The sequence below is a fragment of the Phaenicophaeus curvirostris genome, chromosome Z, assembly GCF_032191515.1.
Source record: "Phaenicophaeus curvirostris isolate KB17595 chromosome Z, BPBGC_Pcur_1.0, whole genome shotgun sequence".
Taxonomy (NCBI): domain Eukaryota; kingdom Metazoa; phylum Chordata; class Aves; order Cuculiformes; family Cuculidae; genus Phaenicophaeus; species Phaenicophaeus curvirostris.
In genome coordinates, this window is record NC_091431.1 from 37,550,057 (window position 1) to 37,558,554 (window position 8,498).

The window sequence follows — 8,498 nt, forward strand, 5'->3', positions numbered from 1 at the left end:
ACGGAAGACTTTGGCCTCCCTCAGCTCAGTGATGCATCTAAGAACAAGCCTACTTTTAAGCAAATAAATAGCTCTGTTTAAGTCAACAGCTTCCACGTGAAAGTAATGGATTTGCAGCATTTACCTTAGAGAACCTGAAGATGAAGGTAGGGGAAAAAATAAAAACAGGAGAAAAAAACCACTTTTAAAAATTATTTCTCATATTGACCACAAGTGGTATCCACAGACATCTATGGTCTCTACAAGAACACGCATCCCAACCCAAATAGCTACAACTTAGGACTTCACTGCAGAATTTTTTTATTTTTTTTTTTGTATAATGGTAATACATGTCAGAGCAGTGTAATCCAGTTCAGGCACTACTTTGAATCACTGACGAAACAGAGTTCTGGTCTGCAATCCATTCAAGAGGAGGAAGATATCCATTTTCTTCTTATTAAATTAGAAAAACTTTCATAAATAGATAATAAGCATATATGACATTATAGAATGTAACAGGCTGTGGGGAAAAGAGTCAGATTCCATCTTTAGCTTTGATCATCAGACAGAAGCATAAATGCTCCAAGGAACTTCTGAGTGCATTGATAGAATCACTGAATTATCAATGGATTGTCTTGCTTAAATTCTATTTAAAACATGAATCAGTAGCATAACATGCTGTCTTCCATATCAGTATATGTATTTCTTCTTCTTCGTCCTGGTTCTTCACATGTATTCCTGTTTTCTTCTCAGATAAAGCTCTCAAGTTCTTATAACTTTTTTTCAGTCCAACTCACATTTCAACAAATGATATGCTACCCCTTTTCTGCTTACATGAAGGATTGTCTCTGCAGTTTTTAATTGCACATTGGCTGCAAAGAAAACAAGGCTCTTTGAGAAGCTGAATTGCTGTAGCTGCACACCCGCATTCTTTTAAAGTTTTCTTGCATTTGCATAGGCCAAGTTAAATGAGTTTGCAATAAAAGATAATTAAGCTAGGAGCTCCAAATCACATCCATTGAGCAAATTGTTGTGACATGAGCACCTCTTAGCTGTTTGAACACTCAGAGGATGCCTCATTCTCATGAAGGATGACTAGGAGAGGTGACATATGACATAGGTCTGTACAGTCAGAAGTAGCGTTCAGAATGCAAATGACTCCTCACGTCTCTTCCAGGGTGGGGAGTGAGTTTCTGAACCTAAGTCAGTGCTGGACATTACTGACTTGAAGAATTTATGAATGTTCAAACAGCAACAAGATCCCAGAAGAGAAGTTAGTCAAGGATTGTTGCATAGATAATACTGCCTCAAGTTTAGGAAGTCCTTGAATGGTAAACTGTTGGAGTCTGGATGCAGTAGTATCACTATGCAGTATCTTTACCAGACACCTATTACTCATCACTGTCAGACATCAGGTAATTGTCTGGATGTATACTTTGTCTGACAGGATGTGTCCATTCTTCTACTGTTGTCTTCTGCACTCACTTTTCCAAAATCACCTCTTCCTGTCAGAGCCAAATCCTCTCTCAGCCACTGCAATTGTCTGTTGATACTATCAGCACAAAATGCAGCTTTTCCTGACGGCTTAAAGTAACATGCTAGACTGATATACAGTAGCTGAAACATAGAAATAGTTTTCATCTTGCTGTAGGAATGGTAGCCTCCAGCAGAAAGGCAGGGCACATAGCCACCAGGTCATTGAGAACACAAAGCCTTAAAAGTAACAGTCCTGTGAAAAAAGAGTTTCTACAGCTACACTGGGGAAAGCCAACATGCTCTGTGGTTCCCAGGTAGCCAGGAGTCACAGAACTACCAAGTAAAGAACCTGGTGACTAACATACAGTGACTCAACTTATGTGGCCCAAAACTCTTGTATAATTTAAAAAAAAAGAAAAAAAAAATTTTCCATCTTTTCCCTCATAAAAACCATGAAGAGTGTATTTGGACTATCTCAAAGCAGAAGCAAGTCTTCAAAAAGCAAAACAAAGCTTCTAATCCACTGCTAAGCATGCACTCTGCTGAGCTGGTAGATGCATTCATATTTTGGATTACTGTGGTAAATTCCTTTCTAGGAAATGCCAAGAACTTTGTACTCAACAGCCAAGTCTTGTAATATCCTGCCAGGTACAGCTAGTTATTTTGCATAACTGCAATACTCTTGGTGGGGTTTTTTTTCCGTTCTTAATCCCATGTGCCAAAAAGATAGAAGAGCTACTAGTACATTCCCCTTTGTTAACATTCTTCACAACATAGGAATAAAATCAGTTACAAATTCTGAAGTATGCATTATTTAATGCCCTCAGTATTTCCTTTCCTACTGGCAAATATGCCACTTTTCTCCCCCACTTCTTTCATCAAAATATACAGTTTTTCTTTCTCAGCATTACTATTCCAATAAAATATTTCTGGGGATTTCTACACCCACATCTCCAAACAATTCATTCCCACTTTTATTGCCAAAAACATCTCCATTAAATCAGTGGCGAAATCCTGTTTAGTAAAGATGAGCTAAGAATGGACCAAGTCTTATTATGATTCATTTCCAAACAAGAAACTGTAATGTACAAAAAGAATTTTAACCAAGTTTTGATGTATACCTCAGGTGACTTTATACAACTGTCTTACGAATGCAACAGATGAACTTCACTGATATATTTCAGACTATGCTCCTATCACATAACTCTTCAATATAGAGAAACTGAGATTTACTAGATGATCCAAAAGGAAATGGTTAGGACGGGACTTGCTTGCCCAATTAGACACTCACAAGTCTATGGGGCCAGACCACCCAAGAGTATTGAGGGAGCTGGTGGACGTGCTTGCAAAACCCCTTTCCATCATCTTCCAGTGGTCCTGGAAGACTGGACTGGAGGCTGGCATCTACAAGAAGGGTCAGAGAGAGGATCCAGGAAACTACAGGCCTGTCAGTCTGACCTCAGTGCCAGGCAAAGTCATGGAACAGGTGATCTTGAGTGCTATCATGAAGCACATGCAAGACAACCAGATCATCAGGCCCAGTCAACACAGGTTCATGAAAGGCAGGTCTTGCCAAACTAACCTGGTCGCCTTCTATGACAAGGTGACCCACTTACTGAATGAGGGAAAGGCTGTGGATGAGGTCTTCTTGGACTTCAGTAAAGCTTTTGACACAATTTTATCACAGCATTCTTAGGAAACTGGTTGCCACTGGCCTGGACAAGCGCACACTCTCCTGGGTAGAAAACTGGCTGGATGGCCAGGCCCAAAGAGTGGTGGTAAATGGAGTTAACTCCAGCTGGAGGCCAGTCACAAGTGGGGTTTGTCAGGTCTCAGTGCTGAGTCCAGCACTGTTCACTGTCTTTATCAATCACCTGGATGAAGGCATTGAGTGCACCCTCAGCAAGTTTGCAGATGACACTAAGCTGGAAGGAAGTGCCGATCTGCTTGAGGGTAGGGAGGTTCTTCAAAGGAATCTGAACAGGCTGGATTGATGGGCTGAGACCAGTGGTATGAGGTTTAACAAGACCAAATGCCGGGTCCTGCGCTTAGGGCATAACAACTCTATGCAGTGCCACAGACTATAGGAAGAGTGGCTAGAAAGCTGCCTGGAGAAGGACCTGGGTTGTTGGTTGACAGCCGACTGAACGTGAGCCAGCAGTGTGCCCAGGTGGCCAAGAAGGCCAATGGCATCTTGGCTTGGATCAGAAACGGCATGACCAGCAGGTCCAGGGAGGTTATTCTCCCTCTGTACTTGGCAATGGGGACATTGCACCTCGAATACTGTGTTCATTTCTGGGCCCCTCATCACAGGAAGGATGTTGAGGCTCTGGAGCGTGTCCAAAGAAGAGCAACAAAGCTGGCAAAGGGGCTGGAGAACAAGTCTTAGGAGAAGTGGCTGAGAGAGCTGGGGCTGTTTAGCCTGGAGAAGAGGATGCTGAGGGGAGACCTCATTGCTCTCTACAGGAGTTTGTAGAGAGGAGGGAGCTGGCCTCTTCTCCCAAGTGACGGGGGACAGGACAAGAGGAAATAGCCTCAAGCTGCACCAGCGGAGGTTCAGGCTTGACACCAGAATAACAACTTTTCACAGAAAGGGTAATTGGGCACTGGAACAAGCTGCCCAGGCAGGTGATTGGTTCACCATCCCTGAAGGTATTCAAAAGATGGGTGGACGAGGTGCTCGGGGACATGGTTTAGTGGTCGATAGGAATGGTTGGACTCAATGATCCTGTAGGTCTTTTCCAGCCTAGTGATTCTGTGATAATTTTCCCACTAATTTCTGACAGCAATTTTTAATTAATTGGTTCAAGCACACAAGGTGAAGAATCAGGTCACTCCAAGCACTGTGGGACAAGCTGCCTTGCAGATATGGATGACATGGCCTCTCAGGTAAGGAGCTACTTTAGCTGTGGGGCAGGGGTAGCAGCGGTGTACCTCTACAGCTGTAGAGGCTGTAGCATTAGTCCCCAGCAAACACTCGAGAACAGGAGGTTCCTTTTCCTACTCAGGTCTCCTCCCAGCTCCCATGAAAAGCAGAACAAAGAGGAGGTGGAGCTCTGATCCCAGCATAAACGGTGATTGGCGCTCTCCCGGGGTAAAGCAAAGGCTATCTCATACTGAACAGGCAAGATGTACATAACTGGGTCACCAAATAACATTCTTGACATATCTAATACCCATCTTTCTTTCCTCATGCAGAGGAAAAATAATGACCCATAGAACACTGCTCATTTTCTGCAAACAAGACTTCCACATCTAGATGCTGAATTGACTTACTGCAAAGTGCACAAAAATAGTATGCTAAAACTGCTTATTAAAGATTTTTCTGCAATGTGCTGGACACACAATAGGGGAAGTTAATGACTGGGCTCGGTATTAAAAGGAAATTAATAAGTTACATATAATTAAAGAACATTTCTTGTTCAGATGGTCCCAAAGTATGCAGGCATCCATTTGAATCTTTGATGATAAGAATGTTGTTTTCAAGTATTTAAATCATATTGAAATGCACCTGTCTTACTGCACCCTATTATTACTCATGGAAATAAAACCTCCTAACCTCCTTTCAAGTACAAGCTATTCAAATATGTATCAACCGAGATTTTAAAAAAATAATAATTAAAAAAAATAAAGCTGTGAAACAACTGAGGAAGTCCTACCGTTTCTTCTTCATACTTCTAGGACTAGTAGATTTCCTTGTGCTGTACTTATTTTTATATTCATGCATTAGAGGAAAAACAAACTTTTTGCTTGCCTGCCCCATTGCCTGGTTTGTCAGCTTGGAAGAAATGTGAACTCTACCACTAAATGGTAACTCTCCCACTCATGGGACCAGTTACGTCTGGGAAACCTTTAGTGGATTTTACTGGGCCTGCTGAAAACAAGTTTTTCCACACAGAGGTCACCATCTACTGCTTAGTGTTTTCACCAATTAGCAACAAGTCTGATGAACAGGTTCAAAGCTTCCATTCAACCCTCACCACCAGTTTTCCCACAAGATATAGTGGGGCTAAATTGCTGATGTTCGTAATTAAAAAACCCTACAGTCCACCACTGAAAAAGTAACGACCCACACCTCAAACCACTACATGCCACAGCTACTTGTTCAGCTTAGATGCTAAATTCCAGAAAACACGTCTGCACTCTCACTTTAGCAAGGACCTCAGAACATCCTCTCACTTGTCTTCCCTCCCTCCTCCCTTTCTTTCTTTTTCTTCCCGAACTCTTTCATAGCTGTGGCATTACTTGTGCTTTACATAAAACTGGTATCCTTCTGGACACTTTGCGTAGCTTGAACCCCTGGCATAGACTCTGATGGATGCTGAATTAACAGGGAGGAAGAGAAGCAGGCCAGCGAACCTGACGTGATGAGAGATGTCACATTTATGTGGGCAGTGCAGTGCGCAGGATCCATGTAGACAAAGCACCTCCATGAGCTACAGATCAGACCCCGCAAGAACAAAGATGAATCTCGCTCGCTCCCTGCTGCTACCCGTGGGCCATTTCACATCAGTAGCCTAGATAAGCTGCTACAAATCTTCTGTGATTCAACAGAAGTTGACTAATGCCACCCAAAGATCTGAAGTACTACTTTAAGTTCCCTATCACGTTGCCCTCGTCAAGCCCCAAGCACCTTTTTTTACGGCTACTGGGGAATATAAAATCTCTCCCCTTTTAAAGAATCCGTGCCACTAATCCACTTTTAAAACACAAACAAGGCGACGAGGCTGAGCACCTTCAGCGCGCAGCCCTCGCCGCGATGCGGCACTAACGCAGGGCACCCGCCACCGCAGCCCCTTTCACCAGAAGGGCTGAGACACGCAGCTCCGGCTCCCTCCTTTCCTCGCCTCTGTGGCGAGGGAAGCCGGCAAGCCGGTCACGGCGCACAGGAAGCGCGATCCCTGTCAGGCCGGGACGCCCCCCGGCCCCGCAGCAGGTCCCCGCGAGGCCGCCGCCGCCGCAACGGCCCCAGCGTGGCGCCGAGGGGACGGGAGCCCTCGCCGCGGCACCTGCCCCATCCCGCCGCCTCCGCTCCCTCTTCGCCTCGCCTCGTCCCTTCCCCCTCCCGCCAGCCCCGCGAACAAAAGAGACCGTCGCGGCCGCCCCCGCCCGCTCACCTGGGCCCGGCGCGGCGCGGCGGCTGCTCAGGGCGGCGGCATCTCGCTTCCCGCCCCGGACACGGCGGGAGGCCGCCCGGCTCCTCACCACCGCCCGCCGCTCCCCGCCCCGGCTCCCGCCCTTACGCAACTGGCAGCGTCCGCGGCCCGCCCCGGGGCGATGGATCCTCGGCCCCGAAAAGAGGCGGCTGCTCCCGCCGCCGCGGCACCGCCTCCCGCCACCCCCGCCCCGCCGGGGGAGGAGCGCGGCCGCCCCGAGCACCGCCCAGGCCGCGAACGGGGCGGTGCGGCTCAGGCAGGCTCGGCTCGGCTCGGCTCGGCTCGGCTCGGCTCGGCTCGGCTCGGCTCGGCTCGGCTCGGCTCGGCTCGGCTCGGCTCGGCTCGGCTCGGCTCGGCGCGGCTCGGCGCGGCTCGGCGCGGCTCGGCTCGGCTCGGCTCGGCTCGGCGCGGCTCGGCTCGGCGCGGCGCTGCCCGCGTCCCCGGCCGGGCAGGAGCCGGGAAGGGTCCGGCTGCAGCCCCTGCAGCACCCGGGGCACTTCTCACCCTGCCCTGACCCACAGCTCTCCTCCGGGCGGCGGGGAAAAAAAGAGCTAAATTACAGCTAAAATAACGAGCACAGCGTGAGATTCTCGTGGCCGATCAAAAAACAAAAACAAACAAACAAAAAACGCCACAAAAAAGCACCTCCAAAAAAAGTCCTCGGTCTAAGTGCTCAGGTGATGCCAGGGAAGGTGTAGGAGGTCCCCGGTGTAGGAGAACAGGTAAAGGAGTAGGGAGACAGCGAGGAGAGGAGACACAACGTGCCGCCGCCGAAGTACGTCAGGGAGGGATGCGCAAACCAGGTGAGAGGCAACACGAGAGAAGAGCAGAAAGGTGCGCGACGGTTATGGTTACAGGTCGGCTTACTGGGCTGAAAGGGAATAAAGTTACTTACAGGAGTCATAGCCCGGGCAGTCTGACCTCAGAAAAGAGCAGGCTGGAAAATCTGATTCCGCTTTCCGGAAATTTATTTTATTTGGAGTAAAATCAAACCAAACCCAAAAATGTTCTGAATTTCAAGGAACCACTGCCTGCATCTAGTCCACAGCAAAGGACATCAATCTGGTTTAGAAGCTCAAGATAGGCTGTGAAGCTCCAGGACTTACCTCTGCTGGGAACACAGAGCTCCACGGCACCGCAGCCACCCAGGCTGTCAGCTTTGATGTAGATCTGACAACGGGCTTCTCTTAAATTTGGGACCTCCCACCGTTCCCAGCGCGTTCCCAGCGCACCGAGGTTGGGCTAAACTCAGAAATAAAAAAAAACCAACACCCAGCCGAGCTCTGATCACATTTGAGATCGGGATTCGGGAGGTTCCGAGGTTTGGGAAATACAGCTAGCATTTTCCAACATAATTATTTCCTTGGGAAAATTCGAGGCCGCTGGAAACCAAGTGACAACTCATTTATGTTCCTATAAACGCTGCCCCATGTAACTTTGGTTCCAACGATTTTTTCTCTGTTTACCAGTAAGCATAGCGTTGGGTGTGCTCACAGCATATGGAGACATCTACTGACTAAGTAATAAACTGCAAATCAACTTCAATTAGTCTCAAATCTTAAGAGATTGCACTAGGATCCCTCGCTTGCAGTATTTCACTATGACTGCAGCATTCAGGGTGGTAAAACTGCAGACTACTGCACAGTAAAACAGCAGTTGCTGTAGTCTGGGACCACGATGGAACGAGCAGTTGCAGGAATTCAAGCAGTGACTATGCCTCCACAGCCTGAGCTTCAGGTGATAGCTTTCGGGACTGGCATTCCGAGCAATACTTCACTCAACACAGAGATTTGTCTATATAGACACAAAATGTATTGGGACAATTCCTAACTTGCCCTTCTCATTAAAGCACAGTGAAGGAAGCCCTTGGGTGTGTAATAAGGCACT

General features: G+C 47.4%; 1 protein-coding gene across 2 annotated transcripts in view; it reads right to left on the reverse strand.

The window, feature by feature from the left end:
• The window catches only part of CEMIP2 (cell migration inducing hyaluronidase 2), a 49,429-nt gene extending 41,622 nt beyond the window's left edge, over positions 1-7,807 (reverse strand). The window contains exon 1 of one of the 2 annotated variants that reach the window (XM_069880815.1): positions 7,718-7,807. The gene's annotated coding sequence lies outside the window, so the exon portion shown is untranslated. Of the gene's footprint in view, positions 1-6,572; positions 6,737-7,717 lie in introns of those variants that run through there. The other variant, XM_069880813.1, reaches the window with a different exon arrangement.
• Positions 7,808-8,498: the final 691 nt, after the last annotated feature.